The sequence below is a fragment of the Apodemus sylvaticus genome, chromosome 15, assembly GCF_947179515.1.
Source record: "Apodemus sylvaticus chromosome 15, mApoSyl1.1, whole genome shotgun sequence".
Classification (NCBI taxonomy): Eukaryota; Metazoa; Chordata; class Mammalia; order Rodentia; family Muridae; genus Apodemus; species Apodemus sylvaticus.
In genome coordinates, this window is record NC_067486.1 from 41,783,306 (window position 1) to 41,797,591 (window position 14,286).

The 14,286-nt window shown below is 41.1% G+C and overlaps 1 protein-coding gene across 1 annotated transcript in view; it reads left to right on the top strand.

Annotated features, from left to right (window-relative positions):
* The first annotated feature begins 426 nt into the window (after window positions 1-426).
* Window positions 427-14,286, top strand: part of Col8a1 (collagen type VIII alpha 1 chain) — a 138,508-nt gene continuing 124,648 nt past the window's right edge. Inside the window, exon 1 of the mRNA XM_052158855.1 lies at window positions 427-518. The gene's annotated coding sequence lies outside the window, so the exon portion shown is untranslated. The remainder of the gene's footprint in view (window positions 519-14,286) is intronic.

The window sequence follows — 14,286 nt, forward strand, 5'->3', positions numbered from 1 at the left end:
AGGGGAAACACCTTTACTATTGACAGTCGCCCAGGTTCCCCTAGCTGCCAAAAGCTGTCACACAAAACCGAAAAATAATCCAGTACCCGCTCCATCTTCCAGAATTAAATCCCCCATCTCGCTCCCCTCCCCTACCTTTTCTTCAGCTTCCGCGTCCCCAAACCCCATTCATTTCCTCCCCAACCTTTCCCTTCTGCTTTTCTCTACTCTCCCTCCTTCATCTCTACTCCTGTCTACACCCCGCCGCCCTCCAAAGTCCCTGGCTCTTCCCACTCCTGCAAGCTCGGGCTCTACCCTTTCTGCCCCTCCCCAGACAAGTGTCCAGCTCCTCGGGGGCAGCCCGCCCGCCCGCCGCCCGGCTCAATCCCTGCCCACCTACTGTGAGGAACAGCTCCGCCCACCTGTCCATAAAAGCCAAGTGCAAGTTACCCGCGGAGCACAGAGGATCAGAGCCCTTCCACGGTCCTCTCCCTCCGTGGGAGCCCGAGTCCCTGTCTCCCAGATCTTACGTGCTCAAGGTAAGATAACCCTTCTCAGGGCAGCTGACCTGCAGGGGGTTGCTGCCCAGAGTGAGTGAGTCCCTGCTGGTCAACGCTGTTACTTAAGAGTTGATTCATAAGGATGCTGGGATGAACAGTGAGTGAGTTTCTTAACTAGCAACTGGTTTGAAAACAAACTTCTGTTTGAACAGTAAAATAAAAATTCCTTTCTGGCAGAAACAGCAGCATTTCTATTACAAAAATCTTGTCTCTTTTTAAGTCACACTGCCCCCCTCCCCGAACGCCCTGTCTGTCTGTCAGTCTGTCTGTCTGTCTCTAAGGTTAAATGTATCTGTTTGCGGTATTATGCTTATGTTTTTTAATTGTAAATATTTCACATATCAGCAGGAGCAGGGGAAGCTGTCCCATTGTCAAAAATGCACTTTAAAAGAGCACAATTAGTTCTCTAAAAATAGCACAGTCAAAAGGTCGGCTGACGATTTTGCTGACGATTTTGTGATGTTTTCCAACCCTCCCCTCTCCCCAAGACAACTTCTGTGAGTCCTTTAAGAAGTATCTTTCCAGGTTTAACCGCTCGGAAAAAATGATGTGAACCAGTGCCCTTTGCCCGAGGACAGTAATCAGGTGGCTGGTAGATAGGAAAGAATAAATCCCAGTTTACAAGCTAGGGCAGGATGAGCCCTTCCTGGACTACCTTTCCACTACAGCCTAAAATGAGACTCGTATTGAGACTAAGAAAGTATAAGGGAACTCTGTGATGCCTAGACGCACACCTACCACATGAAGTGTTCCAATATGTTTCCCAGAAAGCATGCAGGCCAGATTACACAATTCTTCTGTGCACAACTGACTGATGTATGGAGAGAGCAGGCAGAAAGACTTCAGATGAAAGTTTTCATTCTTGCCCCTCCTCTAACAAATGCCTGGTTATTGACTGACTCTCCCAGAACTCTCTAGTGGGGAAGAGACCTTGGATGTGTGTAGGAGTGGTTTTGGTAGGTGGATGTGTTGGGTGCATTGGGGATTGATCTGTTCTTCTTCTAGAGTGTTGTGCACCTGTGAGAGGAGAAAACAAACCTGACAGCTTCTTTGGAAAGAAAAAAAAAAAATCATACTCTTGGGCCATGAAGCAGCGACTATATTCTGTGGGTTTTGTGGGATGAAAGGCTCTCATATGGGAGAAAAGCCCTCTTCAAATGTTCCTTCTGGGCAACTCCAGGGGGAGGCAAGCCCAGGCTGCCAGTCAGGAAACCAAAGCAGTACTTTAGTCCTTAAGGTTCTTAAAGGGAGAGAACTGCCTACATTTTCATGTCTGTTGGGTGTGTGTCATTTCAAATGGGAAATTTCACTATAGGTATAAAACCGAAATAAATTGGACATGTGGCTTGGGCTTTTCTAAACATCCTTTTCATCTTTCACATATCAAAAGAAATTTAAAAATATTAAACACTGTTTAGCATGAAAGGGCTAGCATAGAATTATTCAAGGGAAAGAGTTACACATGAAGCATTCCCCCATGCTGCAGTATTTCTCCCAGTGGAAAAATACTGCAGAATGTGGTTTCCTTTCAGAAAATGATATAAAATTACTATTGGCCAGGATAATCTGTGATCTGTGCATGTTCAAATCCCTTTATCTCCAGCCACAGTGCAGTCTGCTTGTTCTATAGCTGACAGGAGCAAGGAGCCATGGAAGGCGCAGGTATGACACTATACCAACCTAAGTGTTGGGTTCATCCACGTTAATTCCTCCTTTAAGGTAGCACTGGAGTCCTGCTCAGCTACATCAGTGAGAAAAGACAATAATTTCCTCCAGAGACTCCTCTGTCAAAGTTATCAGCACTAAGGGGCAAAAGCTTACATTACAGCGCTCTATTCAAGCTTAATTTGAGACTTATGATTGTTCTCTGAAGTTTTGCTTCTGTGCTCCCTGACTGTCTGAACGGAGCATTTATGAACAGTTTAACAGTAACTGCCTTCCCTGTGCACCATGACGCTCCACCCCCTGAGCTAAGTGGGTGAGATCATCTCAGACTGTTCATGATCTAAACTTCCAAGGGGGCATTACCAGTCAAGGGGAGTCTTTCCTTAAGGTATGTACCAGGCACAATGGAACTTTCCTTCTTATGAGTTTAGAAAAATCAAAGTGAAGGTGTCATTTGGTTATCCTAACATCACCCTTTTCTGCACAGAATGTCAAAGGACAGCCTGAGTCTCCTCTTCCTGTGTGTAGCCATGTCCAGCCCACCGCATTGCAGCAGGCTGCAGATAGCTCCCTAAAAGAAAACAGGAGTGGGTGACTCCTTGACCAGAGACACCCAAAGGAGTTCCTACAATTTTGAGGACCTGCTATACTTACAAAAGCACACATTTTAGATTTCTCTTTCTGTTTATGAATTAATAAAATATCTACATGATAGGAAAGCATATGTATATTTTTATTTCAAAAGTAAAGGATCAAGGACAGCTCTGAAGGAAATACAATCAACCAGAATTGAGTGGGAAGGTAAGAAGACTCCCAGACACCCACTAAGAGAATAGAACAATCTAGATCTGTTATCAAACCACTTGCTATCCTCACTTACGTAGAGCCATGGGGGATGAAGAAGAGAAAAAGTGTCTGCTCTAGAGTTCCTGTTTGAAGTTTCCTTTCCAGTCAATCAGAACACTGTCACTGCTAATGTTGACTCTTCTTTCGCCGACGGAAGACAGCAGCATAGTTCTGACACCTGAAATGATTTCAGGTGTGCCCACTTCAAACTCACAGGCACTTGCCAGTTCTAGTCTTTAAAGCTGTACTATACATACCAAACACCATATTTTTATCTTATGCTGGGAGTATCTACAAAATGAACCCTAGCTCTTCTAAAGGGGACAGTGATGTGTGAGTGTCTTCAAGTTAGGGGTTATCAATGACTCCTTTTCCTTGGTCACTACCTTGGTACGGCTACTTAAAGAATGACTAAGACTTCCAGTCTCTGCTCCTCTAAGAAACTATGGAGAAACCTATCTTACTATGTGCTTCCAAATCCATACATGTGGATTTAAAGAAAGTACAGACAGAGCTTGAAGCTGGAAAAGGAGTCTTGCAAGAACTGTAACTGTTGTGTAAAAGTAGAGTCTCAGAATAGTTAAGGGGACAGTGAATGCTTTTGGAATTCAGAGAATCTTTCCCTTAGCATTGTGCAAAAGGACCTCTCACTACAGGAGGCATCCAGTTGGGGGAAGGGGCATGAGAACCTGCTTACCAGTTGTTACCAAATACTAAGGATATAATTTTTAAAAATTGTTTTAAGATTCCCCAGTTAACTGCTGTTTACATCTCTCAGTCCTAAAGCAAAGCTTTACTGCTCCCCTTCCATTTTTGGAGAGATGAGGAGGTCTGTTAGCCACATTTCAGTACCAAGAGAGAAGCTTCTGGTCAGAGACCCCAGCAGTGTGGCGTCAGGATGTGCTTTCTGAGGCTCTGTATAGTATTTCCTTAAAGAGTAGAAAGGACTCCCTGGAGTCTGGAATGTCTACAATCTGGAAGCTCTGTGTACTCCAATCCAGGAAGCCATTGACACTGTATCAGACCAAATGAAGTAAATAAAACAATAACATCCCCCAAACTAGTCAGTGCCATCGCCTAAGATAATAACAAGTCAAAGTATTGTTATCTCAGTTGGCATGAATGTTTTAGAAGCTACTAATTGCGCTTATGTAAAGTGATGGAATACACTACATGACTTTCAGTGTTCTCTATTTGTTTACTCACGTCTATTGTTCTTCCTGGAAAACAAACACTGGCCTCTCTGCTTCATGCAGCCTCTTCCGGTCTGCAGCTGCTGTTACAGACCCTAGGTGCCACTAGCATTGTTTCTTCAGTGGAAGGGATCCCCCTCAATCTCTACAGATGGCGATTTGGAGTAGCACTCATTCTTGTGGTTTTTCTCATTACCACGAGTCTCTGAGTCTCTTCATTACTTCTTTCAAAAGGACTATGAATATTGACTTCACCAAATCAGAAAAGGTTTTATTGTTTTTTAAACTTTAGTCCTTATGCATGGATTAAAAAGTCATCGCGAAGCTCTCCAGTAAATTATTGCTTCCAGTAAATTATCTTAGGTGAGTTTTCTGGGAACTTTTATTTATCTATTAAGTTCAGACTTCTGGAAAGTTCAGAAGGACCCAGACAATGCAAAACATAATTTTTGGAATGAACTTTGGAGCTAATTTTAACTAATAGTTCATTTTAGAGGTGGAAAATGTCAAGAAGGTAGATATCATTCACAAGTCACCCAGTGGAGCAAACTCCCTAGCCAGGACCTCATCTTCAATCATTGATGTTTCTGCCCATGCAGTGAGAATAGGTGTCCCTAACTATGTTGAGGAGCCTGTTAAGAACTTAACATTGGGGCTCTCAGAAGGATAGAAGTTTGGGATACAGCGTTGTCTTTACTAAAGAATGTGTCTAAGAGACACGAAATAAACCTGGTGAAGACTGAGGTTACTGATCATCACCATCTCAGGGACCTTGGATGCCGTTCTCCATGGCAGAATCTAAAATATTTAGCTTTTTTGGTAAATCTGTGTTGAGTAGAGGAGTGAATGAAGGACAAAAAATGTTATGCAGAGAATATCCATTATTTCTAACTCCTATAAAAGACCTAGAAGTAGTCTTAGGAACATATAGGTACTCAAATCCAAAATGTATCAAGTTTAAGATTCCCTTTTACATTAGAAAATGTAGAACTCACTTAATCCCATGGGTGGCTCAGATATCATCTTGCTGCAGGACTGGTTAATTTTTCCTTCCTTTTCCTGAGCTCTAGAATTGCATTGCTTTAGCATGTTTAAGATCTAATTTCAATATTTATGTGGAACAAGAATGATAAGTAATCTTGTCCAACCTAAAGACGGTATGTTGTCAGCTGATTTTGTACTTCTCCAAGGAAAGGCAGAGAATTAGAGAAACCATGGATATACACTGATGGAAGAGTGCAAACGGCGGGCGTGAAGACCAAAGGGAGAAATTCAGGAGCTAAGGACTTAGTGAGGGAATGGCACGGTCCCAAGGGATCACACTGCTGGCATGGAAGAGGAGGAGACTGCAGAACAATTTGGAGGACTGGGCAACAGATTTCTATGAATGATCAGTCCTTCTAGAAGATGAACTTTCTATACCAGTATTCATTAGGCATAGCACCATTTGAGGGCTGGTCACACCGGTGAGAAGATTTACATGCCTCATGGGCATTAAAACTCTTGTTTACCTTTGACTTCAACTGGGAAGAGAGCCTGGTTTGACCTCACTTTAAACTTAACTCTCACCCAGAGTAGTAAATTAATGGGAGTCAGGACATCAAGATTTTCCTTGCTGAGATAATACAATTATTAGTAACCCATAAAGTCACACCACCAAACACTATGATGATAGAAAAGAACATTCGAGAATCATTTCCTAGAAACAATTCACATTGAAGAAGTGGACAGATGTTATCCCAGATCTTTATTCAGTTAACTCTGAGCATGCCTGGCAAGCATTGGCCTGTCTTTGAAACAGTAATTATTTTCAAAAACTGATTTATTGTATGTTAAAAAAATCTACACAGCCTAGGTTTAAACAGCGTTAAAGCATTCTTTTTAAGTCTTTTCTGAAGAGTCCTTTCTTGCATACTCCATTATGTGTTTATATCACATGTTTAGGCATTGGGTCATTAGTGTTCTGAGACTACAATTAATCATTTTATGTGCTCTAACTGAATAGGCCTGAGTGTGGGTGTCAGCTTTTGGCTTCTCCTGGCAGTAGCTTGTATCCAATTTGTTGAAGAGCTTCTCCAATCCCTTCTATTAGCTAGATAAAATGGCCGTTTTTCTGGGAATTTGTGTCAGTGAATACTTGAGCTAACTAAGAACGGTTTATAAGAACTTCTTCTCCCTGACCACAAAGGCGTTAAGTCTCAGCTACCTTCACCTTACTGAGATGACTTCAAAGCTTAAAGGCTAGGCAAGGAACATGTGAGTGGGACAGCTGGAACATTTGCAAGCCCACATCCCTTTAATCTTCCATGCCTCCCATTAGCCTATGCCCTCTCATAATAATTCTGAATTTCCTTCATAATTCAGAGTGATAGCTACACATTAGTGTATTTTTTATAATAGATATTTACTTCTTATTTTCCCAGTCTTAAAGTCTGGTCATGGTGTTGACAATGCCAACCCAAATGTCTGGCTTTGGTCTTGGTTTGTTTGTTTGCTTGCTTGCTTGCTTGCCTAGGCTGATATAAGTCCTCCAAGAAGTACAAGAAGAGAGACACTAGGTGGAGCTAAGAATTTGTGACTGAGGTAGCCAAAATTGTTGAGGTTGGAAGAATGAGAGAAGAAAAAGGAATCTTAAGCAAAATAAGATATTGGATCCTCGACTCTTACTTAAAAATGGCGTGCCTAGTCTCCCTCCCAGTTCCTAGTTTGTTACATCCCCTCACTGCCCAATGAGTAGGTGGGGGAGTTGCTCATCTCTCTCATCTTCTATAGAAGATGCTAGATATGCTGCCAGAAGGGACATTTAAATTTAAGATTTTTTTCTGATAAAATACAGAGGTAAGAATCATTGTAACCAGTGGCTAGAGTGCTCCTTGCATTGTTAGTTTTCTTTTTCTTTCTTTTTTTTTTTTAAACCTAATTTAAGCTTCTAAGAATAAATCACTCACTTCTCAGCAATGCCAGAAATGTCCAGGCTTGCAGAAGTTTATTTGAAAGAAAACCAACACGGTCTTAGAGAAAGTTCTTTCCAAGGCCACCACCAGCCAAGCCTAAATCTAAATGCTCAATTCAGTAATAAACAAACCCTGGCAGCTGATGATCAATGAGAGACAAGCAAAGAGGGTAGAAGAGGTGCCATGACTAGACCCACCCCTGCTGCAAGGAAGCTGGAAGAGAAAAGACAAAATTAGGCCAGCCAAGCGGTTGGAGAAATCAAGATGCCCCGGAACCTCTCCCCTGCATCTGGATCTCCCCAGGGAGCAGCCAGGGTCTTGCCTAGACTAAAGTGAATGTCTTGTTGAACATTTTCATTGCACAGCTGTGGGGAGATGGCTTGTTAAGACTTGAGACACTTGCATATTTCAGAATCCTTTGGGGGATAGAGATCAATTAGGACCACAAAAAAAAAAATCCTTGGCACACCAGAGAAAGGCTGCTTGCTTTGTGAAAAATTATGGCATTTGCAGGAAAGCAGAATAATCCTCTCGCTGAGTCTCTGTGTGATGTCACCAGAGATGAAGCTGTGAAACTGGTGGTATGTGTGTGACTTGAGACTCCACCTTTCAAGACACTCTTTTAATATTTTAATCCCTAAATCATCTTGACTCTCTGGGGCCCAGTGCAAGCCACTAAACATCTATGCACTTTGGTTATTTATCTTCAAAAGAAGAATACTTCTCAAACAACCCCCTTGTTAATCAGAAGTACATGGGGTCTTCCCCATGGTACCAACCATGGATTATCAAAGCTATTTATTCAAAATGCACAGTGGAGGACACACAGTACTTTGGGAAGGGCTTGTGACATGGATAGAGAGCCTGTCAGCATGGGATCAACTTTCAAATAGGTGTGTATTCATCTAAGATAGAGCAGGAGGACTTGTATTTTTTAGAACACAAGGAAAAATACCACCTATACCAAAAGACCAGACAAGATCAAGGGTAAGTAGAGAAAGAAAAATGGTGAATAATTAAATTATAGTTTAAAGAGTCTCAAAAGAGCCTATGTATTTAGCAAGTGATGTTACTTGCAACAAAAAATGTGATTAAAATCATATTTTAACTAGAGAAAGATGAAGCTTAATACCTGTTGGGACAGAGAGATGACTCAGAGAGTCAGTAGGCTGACACCAAGCCTTAGTACCTGAGTTTAGTCCCTAAGACCTACATGATGGAAATAGAAACTGAACTCCCATGAGTTGTCTGCTGACCTCTACATGCAGCCTGTTGCATGTGTATCCACACATATCCACACACATATACATCTACACAAAAGAAATTATATATCCTCACATATATACATATCCACATCTACACAAGGGGAATTACAATCATATATAAAAACTAATGACTACTATGTTATATATAATCTAGAGTTCTTTTCTCCATACTTTCTAAATTACATTTTAAATAATTGCTGCCAGGGATATAAAGAGGCATTTAGTTGATATTTGATGATAAATCTCCTCTACTTTAGGACATCTCCTGGTAATCACTTCCTATTTTAAGTTTTAAGATCTCCTGTGATCTGGGATTTGCAGTACTGTTTGTTATTGTATAATATACACTGAGAGGGTATTGCTTTAACATGCCGTGAGTAAGGAACCACACCAGTATGGTAAGTTTCTAGAAAGAGTCTGACGAAAGGAGAATAAAAAGATGAGATACCCATGCCTTGTCCTGGGCATCAGTTCTTCATATGGTAGTAATCACAACAGCAGAAAAGTTATTCATGCTCTTGTTCCCTCTCTCCCTCTCTCTTTCTTTGCCTTCCTCCATCTCTCCCTTCTTATCCATTTCCCTCTCTTGCTTTTATTCCTACCAAAACTGAAGTCCTGGATATGTTGAAATTGTCTTTTGCTTCTCCCTTTACTTTTGTTTCCTGATATTGTGTAACAGAGGCATGGCTCACGGTACCTGATGAGTGTCATAATAGAGGCACTTAGGTATTTTACCTAATTCCGTAAAACAGTTCGCTGAAATCTGAGATGACAATTCTTATCTTTGTCACCTGGGACCGTTAGTCAGATTTGCTCTCATCCTTTGCTTTCATATTATCAACAGGGAACTAATTTCAGTAATTCGAAGATTCATGTTGATACTCAAGTACAACTTGCTATATCATCAACTATTGAGTTAATGTAAAATGTTCAGACTTGCTGCTTCATAAACTTCTCTGTTTCTCTTAGGACTTCAGGAATTCTCTTACCCTTCACATAGTTAGCATAAAGAGGCCAGTATGCATAGATGTGGTAATTAATCACCCTCCAATCAAGCAGATAAGTAACTCATTGACATACTAGAGAAAAGAAAGCATAAGCCCACCCCTCAGAATTAGAAGAATAGATGCTCTATGGTTAGGTGTGGTGACATATGCCTTTAATCCCAGCACTTGGGAGACAGAGGCTGATGGATCTCTGAGTTCAAGGCTAGCCTGGCCTACAAAGGAAGTTCTATACAGCCAACTCAACACAGAAGCTTTGTCTTGGGAAGAAAATAAAAATAGATGGTCTGTGTATTCTAGAGAAGCACGGTGCTGCACTGGTCCAGCTATCTCTCTGTTCTTCATATTCTAGCTTACCCAAGAAGAAAACAGAACATCTGCTCAGTTATGGCAAGGACTTTTCTCCATGCCACACAGCTTGGAACCAGCAGTCTGTATGGCCATGTAGGTCCCACTGCAAAGCCTGTCCCCAGCCTGCTTCTTCTTCTTGCCTCTAGGGATGTCCTATCCTCATAGGAAGAAACAAACCCCCAGCACTGTGAGACAGAGCCTCTGACTCATAAAGGGAAAGGATTCCAGTGGCTCTGTTCCTAGACACTGCTGACTGGCTCTGTTTCTTGTATAAGAGTGTCATTTTAATTTATTTTTCTTTTTTGTACTTTTTCTCGAAAAACATGCTGTAACTCAAGAGCCAAAAAAGTAAGGGTTTTGTAATTAAAAAAGAAAAGAGGAGGGGAAACATACTATCATTTCTTCCTGGGGTAATTTTGGAGAACTAAATTTTCTCCATCAGTTCCCTCCACGTGATTGACTACCGGCTGCTTTGGCACCATTCTGGTAAGAACGACAGTCTAAGATGTCATTCCTAAGACAACAGAAATTAATGAGATTACATGAGAAACAGATTATAACACAAGTGCTTTCACATGTTCAGTCAACTTGAGTGTGACCCCAGATCATTCTCCTTGGGGTTATTTTTACTATAATCTATCACCCGATGGTGAAAGTCAAGACCTCATAGATGATTCTTCATGCTATTTGAGTCACCCAGACAAATGTCAACAGTAGTGTCAGCATATAGGTAGACTGATATAGACAGTGGGGCACATCAAACTCTTCCTTCAAAATCCACAAGAGAAACAAAGGCATACAAAGTCCAAGATCTTTCCAAACTGAATTTGCTTTTGTATTTTACCCCCATTCTGTGAATGAAGTATTCTCCTGTTTCATCAATTAGCTTAATCTATACTTCCCTTCCAAGATTCAATCACATGTCTTCTCTGTGCAGATCCGACATGCCTGCAGCCACTGTGCTCTGGTTGCTCTATACATCTCTCCATGCTCCTTACTAATGTATGCACAATCGGGAATTATAGCTTATTATCACTTAATGCCCAGTCCCAACTCCTCTTCTATCTCCTTGCAGAAGGGTTCAGGTTTTATTAATCTCTGTACCCTCAGTGTATGCCATATGTGAGAATTTAATAAGTGCAAGGAAAACAAAGAACTTGGTAGTGGGTAATGAGGTGGGCGCCAACATAAACGACAGGACTCTGAATGTTCATTTTTCTATCCTGATAGAGTGTGCTAAGAAGATATAGGTAGTTTGAGTCCTTGAGGCTTTGATATATCCAGAATACTTCTAGACAGGATAGAAACTGATTCCTATATCACAAAGCTCTTAACCAAAATGAGCAACCTAGAAAAACTGAAACTGCTGAATAAAATTTAGAATACTTGAATTTTCTGGGTTTTGTGAAATGACCACCAGCTAACTCATGGTTTTCTATGGTCTTCTGAGAGAACCAAGAATGAAATAAATCTTCCCTTGTCTGTCTGTCTGTCTGTCTGTCTCTCTCTCTCTCTCTCTCTCTCTCTCTCTCTCCCTGACTCTCTTTCCATCTGACTCCTCTCTGGCCCTCACCCCCCTACTCCCCCACCACAGTACACCACACCACACAATATACACACAAAAACACTCACACCACACCATACCACACAATAACACACACACATACACATTCACATTATACTATACCACACCACACTATACCCACCCAATACCCACACACACACACAAAAAAAAATATATAGACCACACACATACTCACACTCACACCATATACATACACACACTCACGCCACATACACACACACTCGCACCACACCATACACACACTCGGTGTATATTGTTAGATCTTTGACTCAACTGATGAGTTAACTATTGGAAGATGGTGCAAGATGAACTCCCACTGAAATAGTAATACTAAGCATTGGCCTCCTACATACCAAATTATGCAAGATAAAAAGATTTACTTCTGGTCTGTTGTTACAGAATTGTCAAAAAACCCTTACAAAATATGTAATGGCATTCTGAAATAAAGAACAAAGACTTTATATTGACAGTCAAGTCTCTCATTTTACCTAACCCATCATTCCATCTCATTTACAACATTTACAAGTTTCTAGCAAGAATTTGAACAAAACCAGATGGTCTGAGGTTTTGTTTTCAAATATTTCTTTGTGTTTTCTTTACTTAAAAAATGTAAAGCTCTAATTTTTACCTGTCAACACAATCTTACTTCACCATCATATTAAGTAAAGCTTCACTAGATATTTTTGCTTACATTCATCATCTTTTCTTGATCTTAACTGAGTATTACTGCAAAGGTCAGTAACGTGTTTCCTTGGCACAATCTTGTCAGGGGTACTTGACAGGTTCCTGCCATGATAGAAAACTTCTGTATCTGACATCTCTATTGTAGTAGACACCACTCAGATATGCCCACCAAGCACTTGAAATGCAGCTAACATAAAGGAGATATTAACTTACTTTCTTCTTTTCCCTTCATTGGTTAGGTTTTTTGTCAACTTGATACAAGCTAGAGTCATCTGAGAAGAGGGAACCTCAATTGAAAAAACACTTCAATAATATTAGCCTGAAGGAATGTCTGTAAGGAAATGATTGAGGTGGGAAGGGCTAGTCCATTGTTCGTGGAGTCATCCCTGTGCAGGTGGTCTTAGAGTGCATAAAACAGCAAACAGAGTAAACCAGGGAGAGCAAACCAGGAAGCAGCATCGCTTCAGGGTCTCTGCTTTAGTTCCTGCCTCCAGGTTCCTGTCCTGCTTGAGTTCCTATCTTGGCTTCCCTCAATAAATGATGTCCAGGAATAGATAAGCCAAACTTCAGAGACTTCTTCTCTCAAGTTGCTTTTAGCCAGGGTCTTTACCACAGCAACAAAGAACAAAGTAGAACAATATTAATACATCTTAATATCTTTTATACATTTAGTAGTCACTTGTGGCTAGTAACTACTGTGTCAAATGGCACAGAGTATTTCATGTCTTATGGCATGTGATCATTTATACAAATAACCACTATAGAGACAAAAACCAGTAAGACATGCCTTTTAGTTCCTTCTCAGTGAATAATTGTGACTTCAGTAATGTTCATTAAATATTGCTTGATGCTTGGGCATGTCTATAACTCTCATCAAAAACTCCACTTTTATAGTTTAACAACATTGTGCCTACACAAATCAAATGAGATGTGGAATCTTTTAAACTGAATGAGGACATTCAGTCATGAGGACATGAGTACCCCCTCTTAGCTTCATCGTTTTTGCCCTTGTAGTAAAGATTGTTTTAATACCGACTGAGATGTACAGCTACTTCTTCAACATGACCCTCTCTGCAGAGAATGACTGAAATAAGTTCAGCTGACAGTCTTGAGGTCTTCACTCCCTGAGACTTCACCACTTTCTGAAGGGAAGCAGTTTCTTTTCACAGAGTTTCCTGGAGCCAGAAGGGCAGAGGAGGTAATGTGTCTCTGGAATTTGGCAACGATGTGGCTCTGGCACATACTGTCTCACTAAGGGCACTTCAGGAGTCTGTCCATTGCGCCAACACACCAGCCATGCAATACAAACTCTGCTGGGCAAAGCTAAGAGCAAACTGACCAAGCTGTCTGGCTGCAGGATAGATTCTGATCTATTAATGATCCTTCAGAAAATACATTCAAATGAATTTCTAATAGCAATGGTTTATAGAGATGTTTAGTGATATTAGATGCCAGCTACACTCTGTGTGACTCAGCAAAGATCAGGACAGGGACAAAAGAGCCACTGTAGAAGCCAAGCAGTCAGCTGTGTCTTTTCCATTCAGAGCTCAATTTATTTGGAATGATTGGGAAAATCTTCAATAAAAACTGTTCTAAAATAATAAAAAAAAATTATCCTGATATTGTGAGCCAGATGGCATCAAGAAATAATTATGGGTGTGTATGTTCCCCTTCCTTATAAAATACTGACATAGCATAAGCAAGCATTAGAGATGATGGTAAAGACAGTGATAACACTTAATTTGTTAACTTTATTATCTAGCTATACAATATTTACGGTGTGCTCCTCACATTTGAGCACATGTAAGTAAAATTCTCTTCTGCAAACAGGAGTCAGACAGAGGCTAAAGAATCTCCCAGCATCCCTCAGTCTCTACCTGGAATACCCTGTCCTCCATCCTGGACTCTCCAGCCCAGGGGCTGGGCTGCCCTACTCCCAGAGGGAGAATCCTGGGAGTACTGGGTGGCTCATCTTGTTCTTCCAATGGTGCTGCAAATCCCTTCGACTCCTTGGGTCTTTCTCTAGCTCTCCACTAGGGACCCAAATTCACTGTTTCTAATAGCTGAGTAGTATTCCATTGTGTAAATGTACCACATTTTCTGAATCTATTCCCTATACAATCCAGATATTTCGGTCTTTCTTCTTCCTCTTTGTGCACATTCCCTGCCCCTGCTTGGGGGCCAGTAAACTTGCCCACCA